General features: G+C 43.0%; 1 pseudogene; it reads right to left on the bottom strand.

The window, feature by feature from the left end:
- Positions 1-1,119: 1,119 nt before the first annotated feature.
- On the bottom strand, positions 1,120-19,485 carry LOC131418914 (UDP-glucuronosyltransferase 3A1-like; annotated as a pseudogene).
- Between the last annotated feature and the right edge of the window lie 308 nt (positions 19,486-19,793).

The raw sequence follows: 19,793 nt of genomic DNA, 5'->3' as shown, positions 1-19,793 counted from the left end.
TGGCTAGCTGGAGAGTCTGGGAAATCTTTTTAATGAGGGCTGATTCAGCTAGCAGGGACCTGCTTTATTCTTTTTTCCCATTTTTCCCTTGTCTTGCCCAAATTTCCGTGTGCTGATTGGGTACAAAAAGACCATCTTGAAAATCCAGGGTGACCTCGAGGATGAAACCCACCTGCTGAAGAATGCAGAATAACCATACGAGAAATCTGCACTATAGAATACATCATTGAGCGACCATGCCAGCCCTGGACGGCTGGCCTAGCAGCAGATCTTTTTTACATGAGGAAAAATAAAACTAGGAAAGAGAAGAAAACCAAGAGCTGTTGCAGCCACTGTTTTTCTGGTTTCTCTTGCTATCAAGTGGATGCAATTCTCGACAGTATGTCACAGCGAGAAAGGCTCAACTCTCAAGAGGCACGAAAACACCCTCAGTGTAAAAAGAAGTGACCTTCTTTCTCATGACTCTACTTTTTTACGGGAAAATTGAAAGACAGCTCACTGGTATGAAAGGTGGAGACCAAGGACACTTCTGCCCATGACCAACCTAGAGCTTCCATGCCTGATGAGCAAAGAAGGAGCTCTCTGTAGGACCCCAATGCAGGGGCCAAACATGGTCCTGGAGGAGGGTTCTGGCCCTGAGGACACGAGCGCAGGACAGGCTTCCTGAGCTTTGATGAGAGTTTCTAGGAGAAGCAAACGGGAAATGAAAGAATTAGGAAAGCGCACATCTTAGGTGTTATTCCATAACAAGTGGTGGAGGCAGAAGTGAGGGAAAGAGGCCCAGAAGATACTGGCCATGGAGGCTGGAATGGTTCAGTCTCAGTGCCTGGAAGAGGAGCGTGTTAAGGAAAGTGGGCTTCAAGGCTTGAAGCCTGAGGGTCACTGGTCCAAATGACCCAGGGACAGAATCACAGAACAGCCCTTGCTGACTGGCAAATAAAGAAGGCCACAAGTGCTGAGTAAAGAAATCTGATCAAAGGAAGAAGCCAGTGAGAAGGAATTTGTAGCAAAATTAGCAAGTGGATATGATGTGGAGAACAGGGATTGTCAGAACTGGTGGGAGGCTCCCAAGAAATGCTGAGCCATATCGAATACAATCCTGCAAGTCTGCACTTGGCATCAGGCCTTCTTCAGCTTCCTGGCCCCACACAGCCACCTGGCCACCACACCCCGCAGCTTCCCACAGAGCCACATGGTGCCCATTGTGACCACCATGAATAGGCGGACATTGAGCAGATACTGCTCATGCCACTGCTGCTGGAAGGAACGGTGCTTGAGGTGTGCAGCGCCCCCTGTCTGGAGGATGTGGTTGACCCAACCCACCAGCCGCTGGGCAGGGATCACAGGGTGGGAGCCCCTGATGATGCTGGCAGCCACTGCTGCAGATTTGTACCTGTTGGCAGAGACAAAGGCGAGATGTTTCTCGCGTGGTCTCAGAAGCCTTAGAGACCTTGTATCACACAGACACTTTCCACTATATGCACAAAAGCTTCCACTTCAAGGAAATGTTGTTGGCCTGGCCTTGCCACTGTCAAGCTGGGTCCCCTTGAGAAGTTCCAACTGCTGCCTACAAGCAACCATCCATGCTTAGTACAAAAAGTGGTAAACTTAAAAATTGAATGTCGGTAAGAACTGGTCTCTGCCACCAGGAGGCTTATAATATACTATAGAAAATTATATGTATGTAATTTGGAGAGAGGAAGGGAGAGAGAGAGTGCACACCTACTTTGTGCTGGTGTCTGGGCTACATCACACGTATGACTCTGGAAACTGCACCCAGGAGGACACCTGCACCTTCCTGCCCTTCAGAGCATCGTGTTGACCAGCACTGGCTCTATGGGCTGCAGTCTGCATATTTGCACAGGGCCCCACTTAGACGGGATCTGTGATTGATTTAATTCTCTTCTGTCACCTTCTTGAAACATTGCAACTTTATAACAAGGGGCTCTACCTTCCATGTTACATCGGGCCCCACAAGCTTTGCAGCCAGCCCTGATGCACGATGTCTGGGGACCATCCCAGCCCCAATGACTCCTTCATAGGGGCCAGTGGTTCTTGGACATTTGGGTCTAGGTCTTCGAAAATGCAAAAATGTTAGAAACCCATTCTGGAGAAAATGAACTTTGCAATACTTAAGATACTAAATATATATAAAATTTCTGAGTTTTCTGAATCCTGGAGCTTAACGCCTTTTCTAGGACTGAGAACCACAGGCGATTTGTCTGTTTTATACTCATCTAACAAGAACTGCTTGCAGGGCTCCCATGTGCAAGGTAATATGTTAGGTCTTGAGGTCTCATTCAGGTTTGTGCCCTTGCAATTTCAATTTATTCAGTCCTTCTTAGTTATAAGAAAAAAATATACATATTTTTCTTTTCACAGGAGATCATTGTGCTGATGGGAATGAACCTAACAGATCAATGGGCCTTTTTAATGACTCACTTAATAGAAATTCCTTCATACTTACTTTGTGGCAGGCCCTGTGCTGGGCCCCGGGAACATTATGGAAAACAACAGACGCGTGCTGCTGTCCTGGGAAGGCTTACTCTCTACTTTCTACTGTGGAGGACAGACAATGAATTAAAACCTAAAGAAATGGAGTTATACAGATCCTGAGAAGTGTTTAGAAGAAAACAGTGAATGATGATTGGAGTGGGTGGGAGAGGATTCTACTTTGGACTATCAGACAAAGACGGCCTCTATGAAGAGGCAATGCTGGAGATGAGACCCAAATGGGAAGAAGGAGCCAGCCCTGTGAAGAGAAGGGAAGGAGTGTTCTAAGCAGCAGCTCAGACAAAGGTCCTGAGGTAGGGAACAGTGTGACCTGTTAGGTACAGAAAGGCAACTTCAACTCAGTGGAATTCTACTATAAGCATCCCAAAATATAAGACTTCTCAAAGAGACCCTGTGTAAGTAGTTTGGTTTCCTCACAACCAATAACGTAAAAATTATTATCAGCATCTAACCTAAATTGCCTACTCTTGCTCACAGAGGAAATAGTTCAGCTGTTAGCACCAAGCACGTATTATTCTATGTCCTTGAAGTTTCAGTTTTTATTGCAAAAAGACCCACACGGTGCCCTTCACGTTTGATGTCTTCATTCAGCCTGTGTGACCACAAGCCCAGAGACTCGCATACCTCTTGTCTTCTATGACTTGCTTCATCTTCACAGCCAGCGTCTCAGCATTGATCTGCTTTAAGTGGATAAAGACACCAACCTTTTTGGCTTCTACTTGTAACAGGTTTTCAAGCTGGTCTCCAAAAAGGGGAATCCCCACCATGGGAACGCCATGTTGGATGGCGTCAATGATGCTGTTCATCCCACCGTGGGTGACAAAGAGACGGGTGTGAGGGTGAGCTGTTGTAAATAAGAAAAAGAGCAGAACATTTCAGGATGAAAAGTTTCTGAATACCAGGTAAAGAAGAAAGGGCAGAACAAAACAACAATAGATTCTCAAAGTGTGTTCGAACCAAGGTAAAGATGATTTTGGTTGGAACACATTCAAGGTGCATCTTCCGACACACAGGATTCCAAGCCTTCGCTTGTATAGACATTTGTAGCCACAGACAGAACCCAGCTAAGACTGAGAACTCAAGGAATTCCGTAGAGAATAGTGCTAAGCAAGGCGTATATCTCCATCCATCTGTTCATCCACCCTTCTCTCTATCATCCCACTGCCTTTCTTTGCTTCTCTCATCTCTGTTTTCTCTTTGTGTATCTCTCTGTTTCTTTCTTTTGAGCAGTCTTTTCTCACCTGTCAACTAATTTCCCTCTTCTCTGAATTCCTGACACATTCACTGGCATCACAACGTATGTAGCACTCATCAAAACTTACACTATGTATGTGTCTCCTCAAATACATGAGAAGACCCTTGAAAGCAGAGACCAGAACCTCCACCTCAGTATTTCCAGTTTCAGAGTTTCTATCCCACCCTTATTTAGAGGTAACTAAAATGATAGTTGATAATGAAGAGCTCATCTCAGCCTGTGCCCCTCAACTGGGATGTGCATCAGAATGTCCTTATGTCTCCTTGAGATGAGAATCATGTGCCATGATTCTCATGCCCCAGACTTAGAGATATATATTGGCAGAAATGGCACCAGGAATATGTTCCTTAAATTCCCCAGATGATTTTGAGTCATCATCTCGGTTAAGATTCTCTGATCCAGCCAGCAGCTATGGCAGTGAGGAGTCTCTAAGAAGCATCAGTGGGCACAGAGTAAACCTGTTGGGGAATGAGGGGACTCTCTAGTACCAGAGACTCAATGGTCCAAATAACCTGCTATGAGGTTGCTCAGCAAGGCACTCAGGTATTTTGGCACATCCTGAAGACACTGTGGGCATAAATGTTGTGAAGGTATGAGTCACTCACACCTTAGCAGCTAGGGAGGATGTATCTGTGTGTGTGTGTGTGTGTGTGTGTGTGTGAGTGTGTAAGGAGACATGGGTGAACAGGTGCTCATGAGACACTAAATACAGTGGCAATGTGCCCCTGGTATGTGTTCTCAGAATTCACAGGTTATTTTGGATGTGTTTGGGTGACCTTGTTCAAGACCAAATACAGTAGGTCGTTGTGACTTTAATGGCTGTTGCACCAGCATGGGATAGAAAAGAATGAAGGGGAGATGCCTGTTTTGACATCTGATCTCACTGGAAGTATAGCCTGATTCCCCAAGACCTGTTTCTGTCTGCTCCATTCCTGCCCTCTGGAGACTTACTTTTAACTAGCAGAAGCTCCTCCTCATGTTCATGGGATTTCCCAACCAGAGGTCAGAGCCCTGATGAGCCCTAAAGACATGTACGTGTCATGAGAGAAACAGATCTGGGTAGTCCTTACCCAGGAGGTCACTCTGAGGAAGCCAGTCCACAATTTTCACATTTGCTGCCAATTTGATGTCTTTGGGCCAATGAGAAGTCTTACACTTCCATATCACCCCTTGAGGGAGATGAGCAAAGGCACTATTCATCTCTTTGAGAACTTCCTGGGATGATGATCTGCTCACCTTGGAGCTCAGCGCCACAAGAACAAAGCCAGAGTCTCCATACTTGGCAATGAAATTCTCAAATTGCTGGAGAGAAGTAAGAAAGGCAAGGAGGTGAACAAAGTTGTCACAAAAGCCAGGGTAGCCATGAAATGAAAGTCAGCTATTTACTGAACACACCTTCCTGTCACTCCTAGAGCTCACTGTCCTGAAACTATTATCTTAGTCCCTGGGACAGCTCAGCATCCTCTGCATTACGCTCATGCCCATTGTGTTGGTGGGAACATCTTTCTTCTTTGAAAACCTGACCCTAGTATCAGAGCTATCCTAGACCCTCTGCTCATTTTTGGTCCACAGACAGATGGGAGTTTTCCGAACCCAGAACAGAGGTGGTAGTATAAGGAAGAATTCCAGTATTGTCCAGGGTCCAGCAGAGGAGGTGGGACTTCTGGAGGTTAGAGAGGAGAAACTGGGAGAAGGACTCTGGCATAAGAAGAAGTGAAGACAGAATAGGGAAGACACTTGGCCATCCATAGAGCGTGCATTGCTCTAACATTCCATGATATCCTCAGTCACTGATCTTTGTAGTCTATCTCCTACCTCAGTGGTTCACCCACATGACTGCAAATTATATCCACATAGGAAGACTCTTAAAAATGGCAATGCCCAGTCCCAACCCCAGACCTGGGCACCATACTTTTTCAACTTCCCCAGGCAGTTCTTAAGGAGAGTTGTGACCTAATGTTGCAATCTTGGCTTTACCACCAGTTTTGTCAATTCTTGCTTCCAAATATTTCTTAGGACTCTGACTCTCTCTGGGCTTCTGTGGCTCCTTCCCAACTCCTAGACCCTTAACCTATTGGGTTGATTCCATCCAGCATAACAATGCCTGTTTTACCGTCTCAAGGACCATTTTATCCTTTCCTTTTTTTTTTTTTTTTTGGTGAGGAAGATCAGCCCTGAGCTAACATCTATTGCCAATCCTCCTCCCTTTTTTTCCCCAAAGCCCCAGTAGATAGTTGTATGTCATAGTTGCACATCCTTCTAGTTGCTGTATGTGGGACACGGCCTCAGCATGGCTGGAGAAGCACTGCGTCGGTGCGTGCCAGGGATCCAAACCAGGCGGCCAGTAGTGGAGCGCGTGCACTTCACCGCTAAGCCACGGGGTCGGCTCACAAGGGCTATTTTAAAACAGCCTTTTATAATTACAAAAGCAACATAAGGCCATTATATAGAAATTGGAAATACAGAGAAGAAAATGTATTGAAAAAAGCCTCTGTTATCTCACAGCCACTGCAACCCTTACTCCCACTATGCTACTGCTTAACAATTTTCTCCCCCTTCCTTATGGCCAATGCCTGAGTCACCCTCCTGAGTAAGACTTCCTGCAATCTGGCCTGCTTTATATTTGTGCAATTGAATTCCCCGCTCGGTAGTCTAGACAGAGTCACCCAGGGGACTCAGAATCATGGCCATCTCACTTCTACCTCCATATTCATGGCTCCCTGTTCTCTCCACCTGAAATGCCTTTCCTCCCAGCTCCATTCCTAAAAAATCCTGCCAACAATTCAGAGCCCATCTAGCCCATGGATCATTCCTCGACTCTCCCTGCTCACTCAATGCAAGGTCTGTAGAGGAAGGGTAGACACATCGGTGTCTGGAAGGACCAGGCCAAATCAGAGATCTCCCTGGCTGTGAAATGAATGATGGTGGGAAAATCACGCACACCACCTGAGCCTCTGTCTCTCATTTATGAAAATGGAGATCATCATACTTCCCTCTAGGTGGCAATATATATATGAGATAAACTCCATAAAATGGCAACCCAGTGTTGATAGGCATCAGACACCCAGCTATTCTCAGCTCCTCTCCATTTTGAAAACTTCTAGCAGTGGTTGAGTTTATGAATTCAAAAACGACTCAACAGGTTTTACAGCTTACAATGCCCAAGCCTGATCCCAGATCAAGTGAATCAGGAAGACTATGTGGAGTTAGGAATCAGGGCCCTATAGGCTGGGGATGCTGGAGAAAATGCCTGTAGTTAGTCCCATGCAGTCCCACCTTGGTTACACCCTGTCTGAGTGTTGTGTGTTTCATTGTGAGTCTCCTTACCAGTTCTTCCATGTGACAGATGCTTACTGCACACTTACTGTGCATATGATCATACAAATGCCAATGAAAATTATCAACTTACTAAAAGGCTTATCCTGCCAGGGTCAGGACTAGGGTGAGGCAAGGGAGGACCTTGGGTGTAACATTTAAGGAAGTCCTCAATCTCAGGGTTGTGCAAGTGCTATCACTCTACCTGTATGACCCTGAAAATGAGTACTTCCTTAACAAGTGTGCCCTAGGTGCCTACTTGCCTCACTCTACTTCACTCCCAGGATGGCGCTGGCAGGGGCAGCCACCAGCTCTGCAATGAAGACCTCTGCATGAAGTCCATATTGAGAGCTAAGGTTTTACTCACTTGTGGTACTGCTTTAACAGGTATGGCCACTAAGCCTCCAACGTAGACAATGTTAGAAGCAGAGGCCGTGCAAGATCAGAGGCAAAGTCAGAATTAACAAACCACAACTCTGCCTTTTTCAGAAGATGAGACAAAATTGGCCTAGAGCCTTCGGGGAAATGCTCCTTGATGGTGTTGTCAAACATACAGTGGATTTGCCATTGCTTCATGGAGAAACCAAAGAACATCAGAAAATTCTTTAGTCGGCCCCAGAAGTCCATATGGTCAGTCAGGAAGGAATGTAACATTGGCACATAAGACAGGGGTCTCGGTGGTCCAAAGTCCACACTGCCAAATGAGGAGGGGAGAACAGCCACTTATGGTTTCCCAAGCTTCTCAGCAACTAGGAAAGGACAGAAGTCAAAACTTTCAACTATCACCAGGTCGAAGTTCTCATTCTTTAAGGAATCCATGATATCACTTCTCCTTAGCAAATGACTGCACTGAAGTCCCAGCAGTTCCATCAACTTTAAAAAGCCTTCAAATGTGTCTCTGAGAGAAAGGAAATCAACGATAAATATTCATTGCAAGTGTTAATTTCACAATACATAAATAGTCTTGGGCTCCTGGGTAAGCAGGACCGCACCTAGAAGCAGCATCCTGTTCAACCACGTCTGTTAATAGTCTCTTCTCACTTGTGCTCGCAGGTGTTCTGCTCTTGAGACTGTTTCCTTCCTCCCCTCCCCTCTCCTCTCTGATCCACATTTCAAGCACTCCCTAAGCCAGTTCATTAGAAAATTTATCTTGGAACTCACAGTTCTTGAAATTCATGGGCGTGGTTGAATTACATTAACTGAAATCGAATCGCCACTGTTGGGCCTTCTGCTCTGGGAGTCTTCTATGACCATAGCCAACCTCACAGATCTCTTTCTACCAGATAAATTCTGGGATGTTTTCCTTAACCTTCATTTACATCCTGACTCTTTATGAGTGATTATCTTGTTCTTCAGGCAAACTGTGGAAGTTGCTTGATGATACTGTCCCAAACATATTGACGTATAGACTACTTTTTAAAATCACTGTGTATTCTGCATATGATAGATCACCTTACCCAAGGGATTCCTTGACTGTATTAGAACTCAAAATGTCAGCTAAAAATAGGAATTCTATCTTTCTATGTCCACGGGTTAAGCAGTGAAATAAACTCCTGGTTGTGCAACACATTATTAACCTTTCCAATTATGAAGGCTGTGGTATCCTGAAAAGCTAATGGCCAAGCTTACTGACATGGAATTAAGACCTTGTTTATGGTATCATTCCAGGTACCTATCCTCTTGCGATGTCCTCCCATCACTGCTTGTATAAAACATGATCCTGTTTCCTGCTTGTACAACATATGGGGAAATGGATGAGGATGTCCATCTGCACTTTAAGGTACCAGAGGTTAACAGGTGCAAGGGCTCAAGACATCAGGGGCCTGCCATCTGCATGGAGGACCAAGAGAATCAACACCCTGGCACACCTGTAATTGTACACCACTGCAACATGGCACCGGAAGGCCCAGAGACTGAGAACTCATTAGTCATACGCAGATCTCTGCCTGATCTTTAGAATCAACTTCAAATCACACAAGGGAAGTGGCTGCCTGAAATCATCCTCTGCTGTGTATTTTTAAAGATTTCACCTGACAAAGGAGTGGTTGCCAAGTATTTTATATACTTTCAATAATGTTGTAAAATTCCTAGAATATAGTTCTTTAGTCACATTTAAAATTTAGCTAATAAATAGAAAAATTTTCGAGAATGTACAGTTACGTATACCTGTCCTGAAAAATATTAAATTGGGGGAGAAGAGACAAAGTACCTACTTAAAATATATAACGAGCAATGAAAGATGAAATACACTAACAGTAAGTGTCAAATAATTAGGTTAGATCTGACATGTACAGGAGGGACTGAGCTCTTCCAATTTGAATGAGGAAAGAAGTCTTTATGGAAGAAGTCATATCCGAGGAGGACCTTGACTAGTAATTAGAATACTCAAGGTAAAAAAAAGGGGTAACGCCATTGTGATTAACCAAGATACACATGAATTTCTGTCTTTCCACTTTTATGTTTACATTTAAGGAGTTTTTTGTTCCTTTCCATTTAAGATGAAGCAAAAGGAATTGCTTCATGTCTTATTTTGCACCATGTTGATTGCTTTTTAAGAGGACTTTAAATTGCCAGATGTTCAAATACTACAAAATCAATGTCCATGTCTCCCCCTCATTAATGAATAAATGTGAAAAAAAGGAGGAAAAGTAAGTGGGGAAAGGTGCTTCTCATTTCCCCATCAACAGTGAGATGTTGAGGTGCCTATGCTTCTGTGTTAGGGAGATTATGGAAAAAGATTGTAAGTGAAATATTGCAAGGAGAATCCACAAAGAACAAGCCCAACTGTCTTCGGAAATATATTCATGCTTACAGTGGAAGAGGGACAGTAGTGAGTATGAAAGAATCTCTAATGACTGGACTGGATGATTTGGTGAGAAATATTTGTTTACCCAAATATCTATTCATCATCTATCCCACTATCCATCCATCTATTCATCCAGCCAGCCAACCATCCAGCCAGCCATCCATCCTGCCACCCCTTTCTCCTGTCCTCAGTCCAAGCATACATACATACATACATTCATTCGTATCACTGAAATAGTTACTTTTTGGTTCAAATAATAAAAAGAAATTATCTGTCAGCCAAAACTTCTTCCATAAAGAAATCAAAATAGTTCTTAAATTCTTTGTTATAATCTTCAGGTGGAAGTCAAGTGAGAACTTGGTATGATTTTTCTTCCTCTTTAAAACCTAAGAAAACATCAATGGATTAAAAATGTTAAATATGTCACACAGCATGGATAACATTAGCATGATGATAGCAACATTTGTGTGTTCCAATAATTTTATATTTACTTGAATGTTTGCCTTTTGAACTATGCTACTCTGGTTTGGTGGCTGTCTCATTCATTCAATCTTATTAACTGAAAACATGGATTTAGAACCTTACAAATTTTCAGGAATGCTTTTCCATTTAAAGTTACAGAAACTTCTATTTAAAGCTTTCACTAAAGGTATACCGATTCATCTCACTTTACAGGTGAGAAACAAAGGTAATTAAGTTTAAGATAGTTTGTGAAGATTGCACACATAAGAATTTGTAGAGTTTGTATTTAAATACAGGTCTCTTTAATTCCAGAGTCTCTACATTTTCTCTTTTAGAAAAATTCATTTTCATTTTTTAAAGCTATACATCCAAGTCATCTTTGATTCAGTAAAATGTACTCAATGGCTTAATGGAAATCGTAGTCCTCTGCACCTCTACTTACCTACTTGGCTTCTCCACCATCACCTATGTCTAACCAAAAGTCTGAGTCTGTTTTTGATGTTTGACTGCTGACAGATTTCAAGCCCTGTCTCCCACTCCCTCTTCTGTGCCTCATCTGGACAAGCTGTTAAGAAAGTCCCTGTGCTCCCTCCTTTGGCCCTAATGGGAGTTTCAAACCATAAAAGTCACACCAATGAGGGGGAACACTTACCCCATCCCCTTACCCACAGGAAAAACTCAAGCTAGTGATAAATAAATGGCAAGAAATAGGATATATTGGAGCATATGAGGAAGCCATTTGGTGTAAAATTCAGCCTGAGTTTCTTTTTCCAAAAGGGCCTGTTGCCTTTAAGCATGTATTGTGTATCTGCTTTACCATGTACCAAAGAGAAGAGTAAAAGCCCTTAAGATAAGGATACAACTTCCTCCACATTGGTATTTCCTTAAGGATAAGCATTTCTCCCTAGGCTAGGATTTGATTGCTGCGCTCATCCTGTGACCACCCAACTCAAGACAACAGACCTGCCACCAACCACGGCCATCGAGACAGCAGACTTGCTACCCACTGTGTCCATCAATAGCTATTCTGGCAGGGCAATCTGGCAGGGCGATCTTGTGGCTATTGTAAAAGGGACATTGCAATCATATGTGATACATGCTCTTTGACGGTATATAACCACTCTGTACACCCCACTTCTTTAGCGTCCTTCCTTCCTTAGAGAAGGAAGGCCCTGGGCTATAGTCCTCAAAAATCAGCTCATAATAAACTCACCCCAGTTTTGATTTATAGATTGATTATGGATTATTTATATAGACACTAGACATCCCTCTTGGTTCTACAAAGCCATTTTTCACATTTGCTTGAGAACCTGTCCCATTCTCCAAATAAAAGCCTTATTATTTGAGTAATAAGCCTTTCATACTCTCTTCATGCATGTGTGCCTTCATCAATCATGGCATCTAACCTAACTGTGTGTACGGACTGGGGAGAGATTAGTCATGGTCCCACACATGAAAGCTCCCATACCCAATCTTAGTGAATTTACTGACTCTATCCAAGTATTTACCAGCAAACACTTTACATCATAGATTTGGCTAATATGGTCTGTTCAGTAACTATTTCAACAGGCTCTCACCGGTAGTTTGCTTTTATCTTGGAGGGGACAGAATACACCTTTAAGTGGTGACCCTTGAGGTACTTCAATTGCCCTACCATTGGTCACAAACTCTGTCAGCAAGATCTTAACGACATCCAACTGTCTCCAGGAGCACAGGTGTGACATTACATTGAGGACATCCTCCTCCAAGGGGATTCATTTGCCTCACTCATTCAAGACATGGAAACATTCACAAAGGAGCTCACACCTGGAATGTGCCATTGCCCCCACACAGAGCTCAAGGACAGTACTTTGTTATATTCCTGGGAACTGTGTGGTCAGTCTAAGGCCTCTCTATCCATGACACTGTCAAGAAACAACTATTCATTCACAACACCACATTTCAACAAGTCCAACATCTATAGGGCTTTTTGCATTCTGGAGACAACAAAGTTCTTGTTTACATGTTTTACTTAAGCCTATTTATGCATATTATTTGAAAATCAGCCCACTTTGAATAGGGCCCCAAATAACCAAAAGCTCTAGAATCTGTCCAATTTGCAACACAATGGGCACTGTCATGAGTACCACTCAAAGTTGCCTTTACTGTAGAGGCCTTAACAACCTCCTCTTGTGCCTCTTGGAATTCTTCTGATCACCTATGATGACTGTGTTAGTTTCTTATTGCTGCTATAAAAAATTGCTATAAACTTGAGCCAGCCCTGATGGCCCAGCAGTTGGAGTTCATTGTGCTCTGCTTCGGCAGCGTGAGTTCGGTTACTGGGTGCAGAACCACACCACTCCTCTGTCAGTAGCCATGCTGTGGCAGTGGCTCACATAAAAGAACCAGGAGAACTTACAACTATATATAACTATGTACTGGGGCTTTGCAGGGTAAAAAAGAAGGAAAAAAAAAGGAGGAAGATTGACAACAGATGTTACTTTAGGTCGAATCTTCCCCTGCAAAAAAAAAATTATTATAAACTTAATGGTTTAAAACAACACAAACTTATCTTATAAATCTGAAGATCAAAAGTCGAAAAAGAGTCTCACTGGGATAAAAGCAAGGTGTGGGCAGCACTACATTCCCTCTGGAAGCCCTAGAAGATAGTCTGTTTTCTTGCCTTTTCCAGGTTCTAGTGGCTGTCTGCATTCCTTGGCTCATGGCTTCCTTTCAACTGGCAATCACATCACTCCGACTTTTCTTTCCATCATCACATTTCCTTCTCTTACTCTCTTGTCCTCTTCTTTCCAATAGAAAGACTCTTGTAATTATACGAGGCCTACCTGGATGATCCAGGTAACCTCCTAATCTCAAGATCCTTATTTTAATCACGTTGGCAAAATCCCTTTGCAATTTACAGTAGCATATTCACTGGTTCCAAGGATTCAGACGTGGATAACTTTGAGGAGACATTATTTTACTACTACATTCTACTCTCTGTACCTGAAACACTCATGTACATTGCACATGGAAAAGTCATTCACTCCATCCTAACATCCCCCAAAGTCCCAAACCATTACATTATCAACTCATAATTCAAAATCTCATCTAATATCATCAGCTCAAAAGTCCCAAATTATGTTATCCCAAGAATTTTTCAAATATGGGTGAGTATAGGGATGATCCATCCAGGAGGCAAAATTTTTCTCCATTTGTAAACCTATGAAATTAGGAAACAGGTTATCTGCTCCCAAGAAACAATAATGGGACAGGTATAAAATACCGGTAACTGACATTATCACTCCAAATGGAATAAAATGAAAGCAAAAAAATGAGTTGCCTGTCCTATGAAATTTTGATATCCCACTGGGCAAATAATATTAGGTTTTCAGGACAGGAAATAATCCTCTGTGATTTGAAACTTAGCCCTGTAAGCTTGAAGATCTACCCTCTGGGTTCACTGCTTCACCCTCAACTTCTTTTTGTTCTTTATTAAAAGTATCATGTGTTTGCAGATGAATAGTTTAGAGCCTGTTTCTTACTTTTGGGAGTCTAACAGCCTTCTTTATGTCATCTTCTGCCTCCTTCAGTCCAAACTGGCAGTGTTTCTTCTGGTATAAAATTCTCAAGTACCTTGTGGGTCTCCTGGGTATGTCATGGAAATTCCATCCACTGGACAACAGGCTGCTCCACAGATTTTTACAAAATAATTTCATCTCTATTTTTGTCACTCGCCAATATGATTGAAGGGATCCATGAGTCACAAGCCTAATCTTCAAAGAGCTCTCTGTGAGACTGAATATTCTGACCTTTTAATTGTTCAGAGGCAATAGCAAATGTTGTCAAGCCACACCACTGGTTTCCTCTATAAGAGAGAAGAATTCATTGCTTTCTTCATAGTGAATTTCCTAATTTTAGAATCTGTTGCAATCTGAATAGGCTGAAAATTTCCAAAATCATGAAGTCCTGTTTTTGTTATGTTTAATAGTTGCTACTTCAATTTATGTCTTTCCTATCACATTCTAAAATAAGCAGTAAGAAGACTTCAACATCAATATTTCTACCAAAACTCTGGTTAGGATGATTTACCTGTTGTCTAAGATGATATAGATTTTCTCTACTATGCTCCTCACTGCTTCTGAGTCCTCATTAGCAGAGTTTTTACCATTTGCATTTCTACTAACAGTCTGTACAAGGCAATCTAGGTTTTTCTATCCTGCTCCTCAATGTCCTATCAGCCTCTACCTATAACCCAATTGCGACGCCAGATATTGTTGGAGCAGTACTACACGTGAGCATTAGAGATCTTTGCTACTTCAGTGCCACTGACGTCATTTATTTATTAAAGTTGTAAACGAATAAACAAGGTGGGGAAGTGTGTCCAAATAAGGAGTTAGTGAATGGTTCAAATATTTCAACACACTGAAAGGAGCATCAGGTCAGAAATCATAACCGAATCTGTGTTTTCCTTATTTGCAGACATTTAGCCAGGCTGTACCATTGAAGTGAAAGATGAATTTGCTGTTTCAAAGCCTCAAAAATGGCCAAGAAAGGGGAATATGAAAGAAACTCTAGACACTTAGCCTGGAACCTAAGGATAAAACTGAAGGGGTCCATGAACTCCCTGAATTGTTTATAGATTTTGCTGTACATATATTTGTTAAAGGGGTAGAAAGTCTATAGCTTTCAGTAGCTTCTCAAAGTACATGGGAACTGCCAAAGTTATGTTTTAATATAAAATTTTAATTTAACTTGATTTAATTTAATATTTTAATTAAATTGAATTACTATTTTTTAATTAAAAATAATTACATTAAAATTAATACACTACAGGGGCTAGCCTGGTGGCACAAGCGGTTAAGTGCACACGCTCCGCTGTGGCGGCCCGGGGTTCGCCAGTTCAGATCCCAGGCGCGTACCGACGTACCTCCTGGCAAGCCATGCTGTGGCGGCATCCCATATAAAGTGGAGGAAGATGGGCACAGATGTTAGCCCAGGGCCAGTCTTCCTCAGGAAAAAAAGAGGAGGATTGACAGATGTTAGCACAGGGCTGATCTTCCTCACAAAAAAAAAAAAAAATTAATACACTACAGCTATTTAATCAGTTCTGAGGTCAAGGGAGATTCTAAAGGATATGTATAGAAATGATGTTCAGTGAAGAATAGAGAACCTAATCTAGAAGGTGGTTATAGTTGTTTTAAGTAGGGACTCAGACAGAATTTTGTACACCAGTGTTCATAGCAGCATTATTCACAGTAAGCAAAAGGTGGAAACACCCAAATTTTCAGTGATAGATGAATGGGCTGAATAATGTGGTATATACATAAAATAGAATGTTATTCAGTCTTAAAAAGGAAACAAATTCTGACACATCTACAACCTGGATGAGCCTGAAGACATTATGCTAAGTGAAATAAGTCAGACATAAAAGGAAAATATTGGTTGATTCCACTTACATGAGGTTTTGAGACCAGTCAAATAATTAGAGAAATAAAGTAGAATAGTGGTTATCAGGTGCTGGGGGCAGGAGGTGATGGGCAGGTATTGTTTATAGGGTACAGAGTTCCAGTTAGTGATGACGACAAAGTTCTGGAGATGGACAGCGGTGATGGTTGCACAACAATGTGAGTGTACTTAAAGTCACTAAATGGAACACAAAAATGATCAAAATCGTCAATTTTATGTCATGTATGTTTTACCACAATAAAAAACTTAAAAGACTTTTTAACGGAAAAAAATTGTTTTAAAACAAACTGAACAATAACAAAGCCTGAAGCCAACGTCAAGTTTTATAATTTCTCAAAATTTGGTTTCCCAAAAATGCAGCTTAATATCGAATTTTTTTTTTAAGTCAAAACCTGAGAGACAATTCAGATTGGGCAATCCAGAGCTTAAAGTCCTAAATCCACCCAACACTGTTACCAGCCTGCCATGTGACCTTGAGGAAATCATTTCAGGTCTCTGACCTGCCTTTCCTTCGTCTGTTAGCAGAGAAGAGTTGATAAAATGTAAGAGCCCATTTTAGCTCATAAATTTAGGATTCAATGACTCGGTCAGGAACTTCCAAATCACTGTGCGCAAACTCATGGACAGTCATTCATTTTTCAAGAAAACAAGATCATCTCAATGATAAATTCTGATCTTAGCTGCATAAATAAAGAACTCCCTGAGAAAGCTTCCTTAAATTTCAGATATCATAAGAGGAGAACTTAATCTATGTTACAGAAATAGAAAAGTGATCCTTATCTGTTAGAAACTTTATCATGGCTGAACACTTCTGCTGAACATATTTTCAAGCCAAGTTAAGAAGAAACATTTACAAAATAATCTGTAATAAAGTGTGGAGGATTACTTGGGACAGAGTAGAAGTCTAGGTAAAGGAGGAAAATATGCGACGATAGAGTGTGGAGTTCTTGTTTGACAGAACCCAGAAGTGTTCCAGCACTTTAGATAAACACATACACACTCAGGGACACATCTTTTTCATTCTTTCAATCCAAACAGACATTTGCTATTTGAAAAACCTTTCTGTGCAAAAGGCATTGTTGCTCTGTGCCTGGAGTAGAACAAATCAAAAAATAGTCAGAACAGATGCCTGTTATCAATAAATTTGCTATCTGGAGAAGCATGGTGACATTATGAGCATGATCTTGAAGAATCTGAGTCACTTGGTCCATTAGTAGATGATGGCTTCCACCTAGGAACAATGCACAACTTTACTTTTGTGATGATGAGAACAGAGGTTCAGAGGTCAAAAGCATGATAAATCCATAAAAGGAGAGGTAGGGAAACAGAAAGTTAATGGTGAGTAGAGAAAGATGAACTTCATCAGTCACTCTCTCCCTATCCACCTGGGTATGCCCTAGCCCACTTACCCAGAGCCTGCTGGCCCAAACCCATGACTTGCATCAAACCTCCATCATAGATCCCCTCTTGTGACTCTGGTCTCCATGTCAATGTGAGGAGCTTCTTGGTGCTTAGGCCTTAAGGAGTTCCTGATCCTAACGTGCATGCTGTGTTCTAGCTGGGGCCCTATGGAGACACAGTGTGCTAGAGAAATAACTGCACTGGAGGAGATTTTGGCACAGTGCTGTGCATGTGAATGTGAAGGGTCCTAATGCACAATCAATCAGTGCTATTTTTGGAATCCTCTTCTTTGGAAATTTCTGCTAGCATAGGAGCCAGAAGTGTGGGAGCTTAAATGTGAGTCCAAGAAACAGTCATTGGAACCGAAGGACATGGAGTCACCACTTAGAGCCCAAATCCTTGGGATTCAAGTGTATCTGGCAGGACTTTTCTCAGCTGGGCCTGAATTGTGCAGAACATGAAATTAAGACATTCAGGTTCATTATGGGGGCCATGGCGTGGGCCTGCAGGATCCTATATGCGTGAGGACTGAGACATCACCCATGCTACGACAATCCTGGGATCCTAAGGAATGAGAAGACTGATAGTCAGGGGAGGTACGAGTTCCCACACACTAATGTCTTCTCTTAGACCCTGCTCCAACATGGGAACTTTGCCTGAATCTAAGGGTCTCAGCAGCAGACAAAGTCAGATCAGGAGAGAAGTTCATGGGAAGTACCAAGAGTTTGGACATGGGGGTGAGAGGTGTGTAGTGCTAGAGAAATGGTGTGTAACTGTTTCTCAGGTTTTTTGTACCCAGACTTGCACAGTCTGAAGTAACAGGGAGGATATAAAGTACAAATGTCCTGCATCTCATATCCACATTTTAATCCATATTACACCTGGGAGCCAGGAAGAAGGGGTGACCACACAGGCATCTAATCATGGAGGGTCTTGGTGAGCCCCAGTGCATCCTGAGGCAGAGAAAGAGCTTCCAGCACCTCACAAACCACACCAGCTCCCTCTCAGTCTAAGACAGGAGAACAGGGTACTTTTAAGAGGTGAGGAAGCTCTTTTGCTTTATCATTGCTAACAAAAAAAAAAAAAAAAAAAAAGCTTTCAAATGGTGTTACAGGGTTTTTAATGAGTGATTATAAAAACTTCCCACTGAAAATTGGTGAAGAATGGGAGCTGTGGAGAGGATGATCTTAGGGTAAGAGACGCTGAGTAAATTCATGGTGTTGGCCATGAGGGAGCTCTGGTGTGATCTTGCAAAAGGCACCTCCCTTCCCTGACCCTTAGGTTCCTGCTGAGGAAAACATAGTGGGGGCTGAACTAGAGGATTTATGGCTCCTTCCAGCTCTAGGATCCCTGATTCTCAGTGACCTAAAAGTGATCTAAGAGAACCCACTCTGGGTTGAAAGAAAGTATTGGGAACCTCCTTCCCCTCATGACCCCTTCATCGTGACGTATTTTTTCTCTCAGCTTCTATCCCCTTTGATGCAAAAGTAAAGGAAATAAAACTGAGGCCACACAATGCAGAATTAACAGTTCCCTGAGTCCTTCAAACACTTCCACCAGCACAGGCTTAAGAAAGAGGGACACGGAGAGACATCAGTGTGCAAGGTACACTCTTCAGCCCTAGTCAGTTCTCCCAGTTTCCCCTGGATGAAAACACTCCACCCTCCTAACTCTCATTGACATGTCCTCCCTGCTCCACCCTGGCTCTCATGCAGCCTCAGAAAATTAGTGCTGCTGCCTGAGGAGCACCTTTCCCCCACAGCCTCCGAGAGCCTGCAGACACTAGCCACAGTCTGTACTGGCAACTTCTGCACATCTCCTAGAAGTTTAAGAGGAGCCTCTGAATGTCCTGCCTGTGCCCTGGAGGAGTTGTCGTGGGTCTCTTGTACTGGGCTGGCTGTTAGCCGTCTGGCCTCAGCCTCATGTTATAGGGAGGAGATCCTGAGCAAGAAGGGAGAGGAAACAGTATTTCTGTTTTCTCCAGAACTATCTTCTCCACCTCAGCTGCAGTAGAGGCCTCTCTCTGCCTCCAAAAACAGCACCCACCCCTTAATCCTCCAGCCAGGCAAACAAACCTGCTCAGCCTGAAGAACCACATGGAATGACCCTCTGACCTAGGACTGTTTGCCTGATCCAGGGCTCTGGTGCCTGGGAAGCTCCTGTCTCTGGATTCTTTGGCCAAGCACTCACCCACCAAGGACAGAGTTAGGATTTTGGTGGCCTCTGAGAGCAGAAGCCCGGGCAGAATGAAGCAGATGAGAAGCAGTGCCCGTGATCTCGACATGCTGGCTCCTGTGCTGGGAGCCCAGTGCCCTACTCCACACAAAGGGAACTGTGTGCCCCAAACATGTGGTGCCGGGCAATGAAGGATTGGTGCTTGCTGGGAGCTTGGTAGGTGGTAGGAGATGGATCCTGCCTGTCTCTCCTCTCTTTGTCCCCACTTGCCCTCCGCCCCTCCTGCCTAGGTTCCTGCTCCATTGGACATTTTTCTCTCACCCTCCTACCCACAGGCAGTGGGAAGGAGGGGTTAGTGAGCTGACCCTTAACTCCTCTCTCTCCAGGTAATCACCACACACTCCGCATAGAAAATAC

Source organism: Diceros bicornis, chromosome 20 (genome assembly GCF_020826845.1).
Source record: "Diceros bicornis minor isolate mBicDic1 chromosome 20, mDicBic1.mat.cur, whole genome shotgun sequence".
In the NCBI taxonomy this organism is placed as follows: domain Eukaryota; kingdom Metazoa; phylum Chordata; class Mammalia; order Perissodactyla; family Rhinocerotidae; genus Diceros; species Diceros bicornis.
The sequence above is the reverse complement of the archived record's forward strand: the minus strand, read 5'-3'. Positions and strand labels throughout refer to the sequence as shown.